This window comes from Odocoileus virginianus, chromosome 21, assembly GCF_023699985.2.
Source record: "Odocoileus virginianus isolate 20LAN1187 ecotype Illinois chromosome 21, Ovbor_1.2, whole genome shotgun sequence".
Taxonomy (NCBI): Eukaryota; Metazoa; Chordata; class Mammalia; order Artiodactyla; family Cervidae; genus Odocoileus; species Odocoileus virginianus.
In genome coordinates this window covers 16,843,018-16,858,541 of record NC_069694.1, presented here as the reverse complement: position 1 = coordinate 16,858,541, position 15,524 = coordinate 16,843,018, and positions in this window count along the sequence as shown.

Here is a 15,524-nt window from a genome sequence, read left to right as displayed (position 1 = left end):
ATCTTTTATTACACCTTGTTAATTTTTGTGAAATGATAAAAGAGCTTCAGTAAATAGATCTTTAGTAATGTGGAGGTAAAGTTTAGGGCAGGGGAAAGTGTTTTTACAGTTCAATGATTAAATTTATCTTCTATTGACTCTGTTCCTACAGGTAAGTGTTCCTCTGCGGGAAGGATAGAAAGGGTGGGAATTCAGAATTCCCTCTTCCTCATGTGGTGGCCTAGGAGCCTGGAATTGGACACTTCCCTTCCCCTGGGTCCAGAGAAGAGAATGGCACCCCACTCCAGTACTCTTGTCTGGAAAATCTCATGGACAGAGAAGCCTGATGGGCTGCAGTCCATGGACTCGCGAAGAGTCCGACACGACTGAGTTCGACCTCACTTTCACTTTTCACTTTCATGCATTGGAGAAGGAAATGGCAACCCACTCCACTGTTCTTGCCTGGAGAATCCCAGGGACAAGGAAGCCTGGTGGGCTGCCATCTACGGGGTCGCACAGAGTCGAACACAACTGAAGCGACTTAGCAGCAGCAGCTTCCCCTGGGTCAGTTGAGCTATAATAAAATCCCAGCAGGTTAGCCTTTGGGGCTTCCCAGGTTGTGCTAATGGTAAAGAACCCACCTGTCAATGCAAGAGACTTAAGAGACGAAGATTCAATTCCTGAGTTGGAAAGATCCCTTGGAAGTGGGCATGGCAACCTATTCCAGTGTTCTTGCCTGGGGAATCTCATGAACAGAGGAGTCTGGCGGGCTACAATCCATAGGGTTGAAAAGAGCTTTAGTTACCCAGTCGTGTCTGACTCTTTGCAACCCAACAGATTGTAGCCCACCAGTCTCGTCTGTCCATGACAATTCTCCCAGGCAAGGATACTGGAATGGGTTACCATGCTCTCCTCCAGAGGATCTTCCCAATCCAGGGATTGAACCCAGGTCTCCCTAATTTCAGGCAGATTCTTGACCATATGAACCACCAGGGAAGCCCAGGTCAGAAAGAGCGGGGCACAACTGAAGAGATTTAGCACCCAGGCACCTACAGGTTAGTCTTTCATAAAGTAGTTTTTTTCTGTGGTCTGGTCTTATTAGGCAAAATATAATAATCTGACATCTTCAAATGGTTACTTTTCCCCTCCCACTGCCAGAAGCATTGGAGGGTTTCCCTCTAATATTCAGTGCTTGAAGCTGGCAGGGTTCCTGTAAGTAAAACTCACTAACATACAGCCTCCTCATATGACTGGGTCTCTCTGAATTGTTTTAACACTCAGACTTTTCCCCGCCGAGCCTCTGACTAATTGTGAATTGTAGTTTATGTTTCTTGCTCTAGTACTAGAATGTGAAATAAGGGGAAAATATTATACTAAGGGATACTTTCTTCACCAGAGTGCTAATTTTGCATGTGGGAATAATACACATTAGATAAACCACAAGCTTATTGTACTGCAATCCTAGCCAAGTCTTTCAGGTTCAATGCTTAGGAATCTTAGTGAATTTTTCCTGCGGTTTAATATATAAACACTTAAGTGAAAATTAACAATGCTAACATTTCAAACAATATTTTTATATTAATTTTTACAACTATGGGTGAGATTGGTTGAAATATCCTAGACAATTACCCAGGTATTTGTTCCTTTGAAAATACACATGATTTCTCAACTAACTTATTCAGAGTTTTAACTGAGACAAAATATGAATTGACTTGTGTGTGTGTCTATTATTTTCCTGGATTGTACTCTCTCTGAAATCTATACATGAAGAATTTCTCTTTATGTCTTCCACCTTGTGATAGGCCCCGATATCTCTTGGTTTGTGTTAGCACAACTCCCTTTTGTCTCCAAATTCACATGGTGTTTTCCTATGTGTCTCTTCTCATTGTCTTCACTCTGTGTTTATTGATCCAAATTTCTCATTTTTATAAGGACTTCAGTTCTAATGTGTATGTGTGTGTTAGTCTCTCAGTTGTGTTTGACTCTTGCCACTGCATGGACTGTAGCCCACCAGGCTCCTCTGTCCAAGGAGTTCTCCAGGCAAGAATACTGGAGTGAGTTGCCATTGCCTTCTCCATAATGAAGTATTTCAAGCAAAGATGGGTTCAATAAAGGACAGAAATGGTATGGACCTAACAGAAGCAAAAGATATTAAGAAGAGGTGGCAAGAATACACAGAAAAACTACAAAAAAGATCTTCATGATGCAGATAAACACAATGGTGTGATCACTCACCTAGGGCCAGACATCCTGAAATGTGAAGTCAAGTGGGCCATGGAAAGCATCACTACAAACAAAGCTACTAGAGGTTATGGAATTCCAATTGAGCTATTTCAAATCCTGAAAGATAATGCTGTAAAAATGCTGCACTCAATATGCCAGAAAATCTGGAAAATTTGGCAATTCAGGACTGGAAAATGTCAATTTTCATTCCAATCCCTAAGAAAGGCAATCTCAAAGAATGCTCAAACTACCACACAGTTGCACTCATCTCACACACTAGTAAAGTAATGCTCAAAATTCTCCAAGACAGGCTTCAACCATATGTGAGCCGTGAACTTCCAAATCTTCAAGCTGGTTTTATAAAAGGCAGAGGAACCAGAGGTCAAATTGCCAACATTTGCTGGATCATCAAAAAAGCAAGAGAGTTTCAGAAAAATATTTATTTCTGCTTTATTGACTATGCCAAATACTTTGTGTGGATCACAATAAATTGTGGAAAATTCTGAAAGAGATGGGAATGCCAGACCACCTGACCTGCTTCTTGAGAAACTTATATGCAGGTCAGGAAGCAACAGTTAGAACTGGACATGGAACAACACATTGATTCCAAATAGGAAAAGGAGTAGGTCAAGGCTGTATATCGTCACCCTGCTTATTTAACTTATATGCAAAGTACATCATGAGAAACGCTGGTCTGGAAGAAGCACAAGCTGGAATCAAGGTTGCCGGGAGAAATATCAATAACTTCAGATATGCAGATGACACCACCCTTGTGGCAGAAAGTGAAGAGGAACTAAAAAGCCTCTTGATAAGAGAACAGCATTGAAACATGTATATTATCTAGGGTGAAACAGATCACCAGCCCAGGTTGGGTGCATGAGACAAGTGCTCGGGCCTGGTGCACTGGGAAGACCCAGAGGGATCGGGTGGAGAGGGAGGTGGGAGGGGGCACTGGGATGGGGAATACATGTAAATCCGTGGCTAATTCATTTCAATGTATGACAAAAACCACTGCAATGATGTAAAGTAATTAGCCTCCAACTAATAAAAATAAATGGAAAAAAAAAAGCCTCTTGATGAAAGTGAAAAAGGAGAGTGAAAAAGTTGGCTTAAAGCTTAACATTCAGAAAACTAAGATCATGGTATCTGGTCTCATCACTTCATGGGAAATAGATGGGGAGACAGTGGAAATACTGTCAGACTTTATTTTTGGGGCTCCAAAATCACTGCAGATGGTGATTGCAGCCATGAAATTAAAAGATGCTTACTCCTTGGAATGAAAGTTATGACCAACATAGACAGCATATTAAAAAGCAGACACATTACTTTGCCACAAAGGTCCATCTGGTCAAGGCTGTGGTTTTTCCAGTGATCATGTATGGATGTGAAATTGGACTGTGAGAGGGCAGGAGGAGAAGAGGACAACAGAGGATGAGATGGTTGGGTGGCATCACCGACTCAATAGACATGGGTTTGACTAGACTCTGGGAGATGGTAATGGACAGGGAGGCCTGGGGTGCTGCGACTCATGGGGTTGCAAAGAGTCAGACACGACTGAGCAACTGAACTGCAAGAAGTATAAATGAGTCCTTATAAATGAGTCCTTTTAGGAAGGACTAAGTTTATTCCATAATATTTGGACTTTATTTTTTTACTTTAATAAAATATCTACTGTATTTTTGCCTTGTAAAACTCAATTAACATAAATCATAATATTGCATCTATTTTTTAAAATTATTATTTCCTAGAATTACATAAAATGTACATAATTAAACTCAGAGATGGAAGGCTGCTGAAAGCTAGGGTTATTGTCTATAAAAAAAAAAATGTGTTTTAACAAAATCAACTTACAAATAAGTTTCTTTCTGTAATGCTGAGCTACATAAAATTTTAGCTTGATTAAAAATCTTGGACTTTTCTTTAGATAGCAAAATCTTTTTTTTCCTAAAGCAAGTACATAATGCAAAAGGGTCAGTAAGTATTTTGTAAGGAGGAAGCACAGAAAAAATGTAATTCCAAATATATTTTTTTCTTTTCATTATCTTTGAAACTTCACTTATTTCACAGTTCAGTTCAAAATACTATAGCTTAGATTTCACATTCATGATCATCGATCTGTTTGCAGCCTGGGATGCCAACATCCCCTTAGAATCATTAATTTTAGAATATCAATATTCTAAGGGAAGAAAAAGCTTTTTATTTCTCTTTTATCTTTATGATCTAGGTTTTAATAGACTGAAATGTAATAAAGTGTGATTGCAAGTAATTAAAAACATGATAATTTCAATTAAATAAATAACACTGCAGTCATTAAAGTGGCATCCAATGTACTAATATATACAAAATATATGTAGATTGCTACACAAAAAAGTAAAAAAGTGGTATATCTTGTTTGAATTTAGTAATGTGGCATACTTCTCATATATTCATTTTGTTCTCTACTATAAGTCTATCATTAAACATGAAATTGATTTGATATCAAGTAACACTAAAGTCATAAATTTGTCTAGGTAAATTCTCAAAATTTTATTCTTTTGTATTTTATTCAGTGGTTAACTTGTTATACATTACATACCATCAGTACCTACTCTTGATGTTGTCATTGTCCAGTTGCTCAGTTGTGTCTGACTCTTTATGACCCCATGGACTGCAGCATGCCAGACTTCCCTGTCTTTCACTATCTCCTGGAGTTGGTTCCCCTGTCTTTCACTATCTCCTAGAGTTGGCTCCAACTCATGTCCATTGAGTTGATGATGCCATCCAACCATCTCATTCTCTGTCGTCCCCTTCTCCTCCTGCCTTCAATCTTTCCCAGCATCAGGGTCTTTTCCAATGAGTTGATTCTTTGCATCAGGTGGCCAAAGTATCAGAGCTTCAGCTTCAGCATTATTCCTTCCAATGAATATTCAGAATTGATTTCCTTTAGGACTGATTCATTTGCTCTCTTTGCTGTCCAAGAGACTCTCAATAGTCTTCTCCAGCACCACAATTTGAAACCATCAATTCTTATGCCCGCAGCCTTCTTTATGGTCCACTTCTCACATCCATACATGACTACTGGAAAAACCATAGATTTGGCTATACACATCTTTGTCAGCAAAATGATGTCTCTGCTTTTTAATATGGTGTCTAGTTTTGTCATAGCTTTTCTTCCAAGGGGCAAGCTAATAGTTTGTTATCTCCACTATTGGAATATTCTCTTTCTCTCTAAAAGTAAGACTATTGACATATTCTAAATGATTAAGCTAAAATGAGAAAAATTTATAAAAACCATCATTTTCAATTAAAATGAAAAATTTATATTAGTTGGACATAGCATCATTTAAATATTAGTTCTACTTAAAAATATATTTTGTCAAAGTAATCTTCAATTTAATAAAGACATAGTATGGCAATGATAGTCACAAACTGAACTAATAGAAGCACTTTGGAATATGTTTCCTATTTTTTCCTGTCTTTTGTGAAATAAAGCTCATGGACAAATTTTGCATATATATTGAAATTTCATTGTGTGTGAGATTCTGTACTATATAAAGTATGTAACTTTCTGTCACAGTTCAATGCCAAAAAAGCTTCTCTTGATGGTTCAAATGATATAATACATGTCCTTCAACACTGACATATATTTAGATATGTATTTGCATATGTAGTAAGTGTGATTTGCCCAACTGACTATGTGCAAAGAATGTCAATTTTTCTTTAACGTCCTATTCAAGTCAGTTATTTTTCCGATCTTGCTTCACCAAGGTGATTAAGAAATGTATTGCCAATTTATTGTTTTTTTTAACATTTTTTTATTTCCTATTTTCTCTTTCATCTTAATAAAGAGACATTAAAAGTTTAGTAAAGGTTATGTCCCTCCTCCTACCCTCCTGCATCCTCTCCCTTTGAAAAATCTTTCAGTCCTCTCCATCTGGAAAAGAACTTCAGTAACAAAGGCTTATTAACTCTCATAAAGAGCAACTACTAAAGAGAATGTTCTTTTCTTTGTCTTAAATCTTTGGAAACCTTCCCTACATAGTTAAGATATAAATCAAATTCTTTCCCCAGCCTATTCAAAAGCTGATTGCGTATGACCTCTGACTACCTCTTCCACCTCATCTCAGATTGCTCTCCCTCAGCCCTACTTGGCTGGCAGAACTGTCTTTGTTATTCTTGGAAGAGGCTAAGTGAGTGCTTTTACACCACCTCACTGGAGTATTCTTCTACCTTATATTTGCCCTAGTAATCTAGGACATGTTCTTGATTTCACATGCAGGTCCTCCTTTATCGGCTGATGCAGCCATCCACTTGACACTGTGGAGTTTAGCTGTTAATCCTGGAAAACTGCCCTCAGCGGTATATGTCACTTTGCTCAAATATGGCCAGAAGGTAAATTACCCCTTGCAGGTGGGAAGCTGACAACCAATGAGGGATGGTATGAGGACACAAATTTCATCCTCCTGGTCTCACGAGAGTAACAACCCTGTGGTGCAATTCATGCTCCAGACCTTCCTGTGGGATCAGGCTGAGAGTACACATTTCACCTAGCTCCTTATCCTGATCAGTTCTGATTCCCACCTTCCCTTCTATGTTTTACCCAAATCACATCCTTGAAGAAAAGTTTTGTACAAGAATCCTCATCTAAGGCTTGGACAACATAACCTAAGACAGTTGATACAAGATATACTGCAAGAAAGTGCACTTTAAGGATGGGTTTCTAAGTTGGTATAATTTGTTTCCTGGATGGCATTGATGACCTATGACAGGTGCTTTGTAGAACACTGATGGTCCTTGGCATGCTTCTGAAGAGTGACTGGTGAAACTCCTTTTATGTAAACTAGGTCAAGATAGAAGTATAAGAAATGTTTTGCCTTGTACAATATCTCTGATATTTGATAAATCTGAAGGAAATAATACCCATATGGCCTGTGGAATTGGGTGGATTAATAAGGCCATGGATTTGTGTCCATTATTCACAAAATATAACAAAAATGTGAGAGTCAAGGGGCCTCTTTGAGAGGATGCAAAGATATCTTAATTTCCTATAGCTGGAGGGCAGATTTTGCAGCCACCCCATAGAAATAGGTGTGAGGTAAAAGAGAAAGTGTTAATCACTCAGTTGTGTCTAACTCTTTGTAAGTCCTTGGACAGTAGCCCATGAGGCTCCTCTGTCTATGGAATTCTCCAAGCAAGAATACTGGAGTGGTTAGCTACACCCTTCTCCAAGAGATCCTCCCAATCTGGGGATTGAACACAGTTTTCTTGCATTGCAAGGAGATTCTTCACTTTCTGAACCACCGTAACTCTACCCAAAATGTGGTTTGCTTGTTGAGGCTTATGATGCCATACACACACCAGGATACTATGAAAGATGTAATACTCAGCAACTGGATTTTCTAGAGAGAACAGGGCAGCTTATTAGTAAGTGTAAAATGTCTTGAGAGAACAGGGAAAGGATATTGAAATGAGGATTTTATGACAGTTAGGTGTTGGTATCAGTCTTGTGGTTTGAATCCCATCAGTATCAAATGAGGGTTTTCTTACCATTTCTGCTATGTAGGACAGAAAAGGAAAGATGGAGAGGTTAAGTTTAAAAGGTGGCAGCAGCCAAACTTACAATAATTGATTCAGACAATTATAGAAGACAAAGATGAAAAATTGCTCTTACTGTAAGATAGCCAGACATTCGGAAAAGGCTGCACTTCTTAGAGTAGCTAACTCTTTCCTGCTAAAGTAAGGAGTCTTTTTTTTTTTTTTTCAATCCAATCAGTTACTCTATGCCTTTTAATTGGAACATTTAGTCCACTGACATTTAAAGTAATTATTGATAGATATGTACTTATTGTCATTTTTAGACTTGTTCTCTGGTTGTTTTTGTAGGTCTTCCCTATTTTATTCTTCTTTTAATTTCTTTCCTTGAAGTTTGATGATATTCTTTAGTGGTATGCTTGTCTGCTTGTCTTATTTTCTCTCTAAATTTTGTGTCTCAAAATTTGATTTGTGGTTGCCATGGGGTTCCTCTATGTTGACCTATACCTATATCTACTTATTTTAAACAGGTAATCCTTTAAGTTCAAACACATTCCAAAAGATCTACCTTTTTTTTCCCCCTTTACCCTCACACTGTGTTTTTGCTTTCATATTTTAAGTCTTCATATTTATCCCTTTATTGTGGTTACAATTGATTTTGTAACTTTTGTCTTTTAGTCTTTATACTTATTAAGCTTATTGAAGTGGCTTATTCTCAGCCTTTACTGTGTATTTGCCTTTACTAGTGGGGTCGATCACGTGTTGAACTGCAATGAAAAGCAAGTGGCACTAGAGCATTCACCAGGCTCATGCTTGGGCATGTGCCAGGGAGCTTGTGGAAAAGCAGTAAGCCAGCTGCATGGTCTTCCTTTCCTTCTCAATTTAGGCGCAATCAATTATCTGTGCACTCCTCAGGAGCAGAGCCCAGGCTTCCTACAGCCCTCATACTCGTCTCATCAGCCTTCCAACCAGGCAAGGGGGCTCATTTTTGCTTTGTGGAACCCCAGGCTAGGGCACCCAATATGTGCCTTAAACCACTTACTCCCCAGGGATAGTCTCTGCCCATGTAATCCCAGGGACCCTTGATTGCTTCTCTTCATTTTCTACCTGATTCTGCATGTAGCTTTCTTATAGCCTTTCTGCCAGCCTTCAGTTAGTTTTCAGTGAGAATTGTTTCACATGTAGATGTGTTTTTAATATGTTCTTGGAGGGTGGTGATCTTCATAACCTCCCCCTCTGCCATCTTGATTCAAGTCCAGAGAAAGGTTTTTTGAAAGTACTTTCAAATATGAAGATCTACAGTAAGAATGGGTTTCCCTGGTGGCTCAACGGTAAAGCATCTGACTGCAGTGTGGGAGACCCAGGTTTGATCCTTGGGTCGGGAAGATCCTGTGGAGAAGAAAATGCCAACCCACTACAGTACTCTTGCCTGGAAAATTCCATGGACAGAGGAGCCTGGTAGGCTACCGTCTATGGGGCTGCAAAGAGTCAGACATTACTGAGAGACTTTATTTCAGTTCACTTTACAGTAAGAGTATTGTTATAAGATCATGATATTTTCCAAGAAGTCTTCAATATTTTAAGCAATCTATAGCTTATAAAAATCACAGTAGAATTGGAAGTGCCAAAAATAAAAAGAAAGAAAATATACAATCATGTCCATAATGCCATATAAAAATCTTTGTTTGGTTACTCTGCTAAAATATCACTCCTGAACACTTGCCTAGCTTAACTTTTCTGATGGTTTTGTTTACACTTGTTAGATAACAGCCACCACCTACAGTGCTAAATTCATCCTTTAGATACAGGCTGGCAGCTCCCCTTGACTTCCATGTACTTACAAGAGCAGAATTTGGCCTGCCGTGATTCACATGGTTGGGGGGTGGGCGGGCAGAAAAACAATCTTCAAAGAATTAAAGTGGTCATGAAGCCAAGGCTCAGGAGAGGAAATGGGGGCTTAAATGGAAAGAAAAAGGGATTTTTTTTTTTTTTACAGCAGGCTTGTGGGATCTCTTACTTACACTTGTTGAACAGTAAGAACATCACAACCTCCTAGAGTTCCTAAATAGCATCCTTAACTATGAAGTCTGATATCTCAGGAATTCCTCAGGCAAAATAGTATTGGCTTAAAAGTTGTCAGTCAACAGAAGACACTCTTTAAGGACTGTCAATGACTGACACTGTGTTTTATTTTTTATTTTTCCACTGCAAAAGAAAAATACCCACCTTGTCCTTCATTTTGATTAGCATCTCATCCAATGTAAAGAGTCATAAGGAATGAGAGAGAAATAAGAAGCCTTTTGAGGATGCCAGCCTCTCTGTGTCTTTAATAGGTAGTTAGGAAAGGGATTCAAGTATGTATAAAGCATCTTGCACAAAGTAGCTCTTATGGAAACTCACCTGAAGAAGTACAGCTCTGCTTTATCAGCATGATTTAGAAAAGTGATTCTTTTGAAATGGTCATATCATTCTGTTAAGCAGAGTAACTGTGTATTCTGTTTGATTTTTTTTTAATCAGGCATTTTATGGAAATTTTACCAAGTCTTTTGTTTTCTTATGTAAATATAGTAGGAAATATATCTTGTAACATTTAGTTTAAAAGTGCTTCTTAAACCTATCACTCCTTATTATCCAAACAATTCTGTGACTACACCTTGTTAAATCCACTTACATAAGCTTTGAGAGGTTAAGTTAATATTCTAAGATCCACAACTGTAGACTCAGCTTTAAATCTAGGTCTCTGATATGAAATTCTATGTGGTTTCCACTATCTGCAATGTTTCATAGAAAAATGGTTTTAAAACACTAAGTAATTTTACAATTATGGGATGATATAATTGTATTCTTTGAAAAAAATCAAAATAATGTACTTATTTGCAAAGTTTTGGAATCAGATCTAGAATTATATCCAAAGGTCTTCCCCATAAAGTAAAAATGAGAAGCTACTTAATCACTGAACTACAGTTGTTTCACATAGCAATATTACATACAGCACATATGAACAGATACTTTCTCAATGAAGCCCAATAATGTTGTGTTTTCAGTAGTTTCTAAGAACTCCTTGAATAATGTTAGCTTTAGGATGTTGCCCATCTCCCTCAAAATGAGTTTATTTTTCATTTTTAGATCACAGTAGCCATCTATTCACACAGAGTCAGAACTGTGTTATTATTCCTGTGTGATATAGTACAACGTGTGTGTGTGTGTGTGTGTGTGTGTGTGTGTGTGTGTGTGTGTAGAAGATTTAACATAAGCCAGATATAGAAAGACAAACACTGCGTGATCTCACTTATATGAGGGATGCAAAATAGTCAAATTCTTAGAAGTAGAGTAGAATAGTAGTTGCCAGGTTTGGATGTGAGGATAGGGAAATAAGAAATAGTTGTCAAAGGGTACAAAATTTTAGTTATGCAAGATGAATGAGTTCTGGACATCTGACAGACAGTATAGTGATGATAGTTAATAGTACTGTATTGCATATTTAAAATGAGCTAAGAAGATAGCTCTCTAGCTGTTTCTTCCATGGATTTCATTCCTGCTGTGTGCTAAGTAACTTCAGTTGTATTAACTCTTTGTAACCCTGGACTGTAGCCCTCCATGCTCCTCTGTCCATGGGATTCTCCAGGCAAGAAAATTGGAGTGGGTCGCCATGCCCTCCTCCAGGTTATCCTCCTGAACCAGGAATTGAACCCATGTCTCTTATGTTTCCTGCATGGACAGCTGGGTTCTCTAACACTAGTGCCATCTGGGAAGCCCGGTATTTAATTCCTGAAAGTGAAAGTGTTAGTTGCTTAGTCTTGTCTGACTCTTTGCGACCCTGTTGACTGTAGCCCACCAGGCTCCTCTGTCCATGAGATTCTCTAGGCGAGAATCCTGGAGTGCATTGCCATTCTCTTCTTCAGGGGATCTTTCTGATCCAAAGATTGAACCTGGATCTCCTGCATTGCAGATGGATTCTCTGCCATCTGAGCCATGAGAGAAGCCATTTAATTCCAACAAAGTGCTAATTGAGTTCTTACTTTCTTTTCAACTTATTATATTTTCCTACATATATATCCACATTTCCTCATCATTATCCTCTGCCAAAGTCACTGATACTTTCAGTGATCTCTTTCCCATGTACAATTTTTTATTTCAACTACTGTCAGAGAAATACTTGACATACAGACAATTCTATTAAGGAAACATTCACAGTGTTATTTTTTATCCTTTAAACACTACTTCACTTTTCTTTTCAGTTTATGTTGACTATTTTATTCACAGCTGAGGGCAGTATCTAAGTATTTCATGTGTTCCTGAAATTTCCTTATCAAATAAATGATTTGATGATATATAGCTCTAGACCAAGTAGGCTCTTTGCTATGATCCATCATAAATGGATGTCAAATAATGTGTGGATTAAAAAGGATATATAAATCTTCTTCTCTAACTCTAACCATGTTTGAGACTACAATGCTTGAAACTACAGGAAATTTGTAAATGTTTTCTTTCAAGGGTATTATGCATTTATGGACAGTTAATATCGTATTTGTCAGTGAGTTGGTATGGGAAGATATTGAGAGAATTAATGGTAGATGGAAGCTTTTAGATAACTATTACTGGGGATTTTTTTTTTTTTTAATATGTAGAATTGAACTCCTTGGAAAGGAATGATGATGAGGTTTCTCCTAAGAGTATGGGCAAAGAAGCAGAAATATAATTTATTTACTTATTCAAAGAACATTTACTGAGTGTCACCAGTGTTGAAAGCAGTTCTGATGGGCATAAATGTAACAAAACCAAATTGTCCCATTACTCTCAGTTAGCTCACAAATAGTGAGTATGATAAATTTAAGTGACCAATTAAAATTTTAAAATAGAAATTATGAGGAATGACTTGGTAATGTGAAAAATATTTGACTATACCATGGACTCTTGAACAATATGGTTTTGAACTATGGGTGCACTTACACATTTTTTTTTTCACTAAATACATATCATAGAACTCTACAGTTAGCAGTTGGTTGAATCTATGGATGCTGAACTGGGAATATGAGGGCCAACTCTAAAGTTATAGATGGATTTTTTGACTCTCTTCATGTTCCTAATCCCCCATGTTGTTTGAAGGTAAATTGTATCTATTAATATATCTATATAGATAACTGATGTTTATAATCTATCTGTAGATTAAATGGCCCCCAAATTGCCCATTAATTTGGTTATATTAAAAAAAAATTAAATTAACTTCAAAAGAAAGGATCAAAGTCAGATGCAATATAGGGAGTGTTGGAATTATTTTGTATGATGCACATCCTTTTGGAGAAGTTAGAGACAGTTTTAGGGTAACTGAGTCAGGACTTAAAGGATAAACTGAATTCTTTGGAGAGTAGAGTTTGGCTAGGTGCCCCTATGAATGGTACAAATTAGTCTGATAAAGACACCTTTGGTATTACCAGATAGTTTTTGTTTTTGTTTTTTTTCTGTTTTTTTTTCCTTTGTGTGTGTGTGTGTTTCTTTCTTTCTCAATATTCATTTCTTAGCTGTATATCTAATACATATGACTCTCACAGTAATTTTCAACTTTTCAATCAGTTAATGTACCAATTATTTTATGTTGCAAGATCTTTTTTTTTTTTTTCCTTTCTTTTTTCTCTTGAGTATACAAACAGACAAGCACAGACAGGGAGCAAACACACACACAAAGCTTGGGTTTGATGTGACAGCTCTTAATTCTATTATATGCTGTGTGAGGAAACCTTCGAAATACTGAAATGCTATTTTCAACCACAGCTCCCCCAGTAAGAAAAGAATGATAAAAATGAGAGAAAATGACAGCATTAAGAAAATAATATTTTCTCTTTTCTAAATATGTATTTGGAATAGCAATGCACAGTCTTCCTGGTGAGCTAGATTGGAGAGCATTGAACACTGGGCCACATATGCACCCCACGTTGAATAAACATAAGGTTGTTTATCTATTTTACCACTCCCAATCTCCGAAATAAACTTTGGAATTTAACAAAGACCTGTCATGGGAAAGTGGCAGGCTCAAAACAAAACAGAGTAGAATGCTCTTCTCATGTGAAAGTAAGATCTAGCCCTCTGCCGCTCTGGTGCAATGGAGGGAAAAAAGGAGTGGGAATTAGCAAGTCTGCCGCAAAGGGCATAGGTCAGATGACCTTTTCTGAAGAATTGGTGCAGTGGGAACAGCAACATCAGAGAGGGTTCTATCCCCTTCCTGACGTTTTACCATAAGGTTAGCACATCAAATCACAATCATGACTAAATATTTGTCCTAGACTATAAATGACAACGTTGTAATACCTTCCTTTGAAGAAGTAATCATGTGGGAAAGAATAGAGAGCATGTCTGAATTCTGAATTTTTCTTTTAGTTTCTATGAATGATAGTACTTTTTTTATGGGGGGGGGGTTACACCTTTACCACAAATCGAAAGAAGAAAAGTGCCTTTAGGCTGAATGTTTCTTTATGTACTTATTTCTACTTTAACTTTTCAATATTTGTTTTCTTTTTATAATTTGCAAAAGTACTTATATTATCATGTAACAACTATAATTGAAGACTTCTGCAAACTTTTATCATGTGCTAGTTGAAACCAACTGGGGGATTAAAATTCTGATCCCCATCCCCAGACTGATTTAACTGGAGTCTAAGGTGTGGCTTGAGAATTAGGTATTTTAAACACTTCCCAGGTGGCTCAGTGGTAAAGGATCTACCTGCCAGTGCAGGAGATGCTTATTCGATCCCTGAGTCAAGAAAATCCACTGGATAAGGAAATGGCAACCCACTCCAGTATTCTTGCCTGGGAAATCATATGGGTAGAGGAGCCTGGCAGGTTACAGTCCACGGAGTTGCAAAAGAGTCAGACATGACTGAACAACTGAACACACACACATACAGGAATGCATCAAAGACTAAACCAAGGTACAAGGGTAGTGTATAGTCTTGTAGGAAAAGACAAATAATTGGCTACACATATAATAAATAGTAATTTTATTATCTTTTACAAGATAATGCATACTCTGCCAAAGTAAAATAAAATAGAAGAGAATTAGAAGAATAATTGTTCCTAGTTTTGCGTACATTAAATAAATTTGTAAGTGTCAGCTTCATTGAAAAGGTGATATGTGAGCAAAGTTTTGAAGAAGATAAGGCAGTAAATTAACTTTAAATCTGAAAGAAGTGTGCTCTAAGCAGAGTTCAGCCAAAACAAAGCCCTAAGGATGTTATGAGCTTGCCAGTTTCCAGGATAGCCCAAAGGCCAATGTGCTAAGTTAGGAAAAGAAAAAGCAAGAATGAATTGATGCTGGAGTGGTGAACTATAACAGTAAGGCAAATGATGTTGGACCTGGGAGGCTACTTTAATCATTTTTATTTTAATTGGAATAAAATAGGACCTTGCAGAATTTTGAGCAAAGGAATAACATGATCTGATCTACATATTGATCTATTTACCTACCATCTATTTTTTATTTAAATACCTAAAATTTTATTAATACTTATGCTTACAATGAAGAAGAAAAAGAAAAATCTTGAAATAAAAACAAAAATTTAGCTTCTCATTTCTAAAGTTAAGAAAGGTGACATTAAAATGACAAAGATAATGAATAGAGAAATGCATTGCATGACATTTTACTATATGGTAAGAACATCAAATCACAATTATGACTAAATATTTGCCCTAGACTATGACCGACAGGGGATCTTCCTGACCCAGGAATCAAACTCATATCTCTTGTGTCTCCTGCATTGGCAGGCAGGTTTGTTACCCATGGTTTCCATTTTGAAAGCTACTTTTATTTCTTTCTTGTC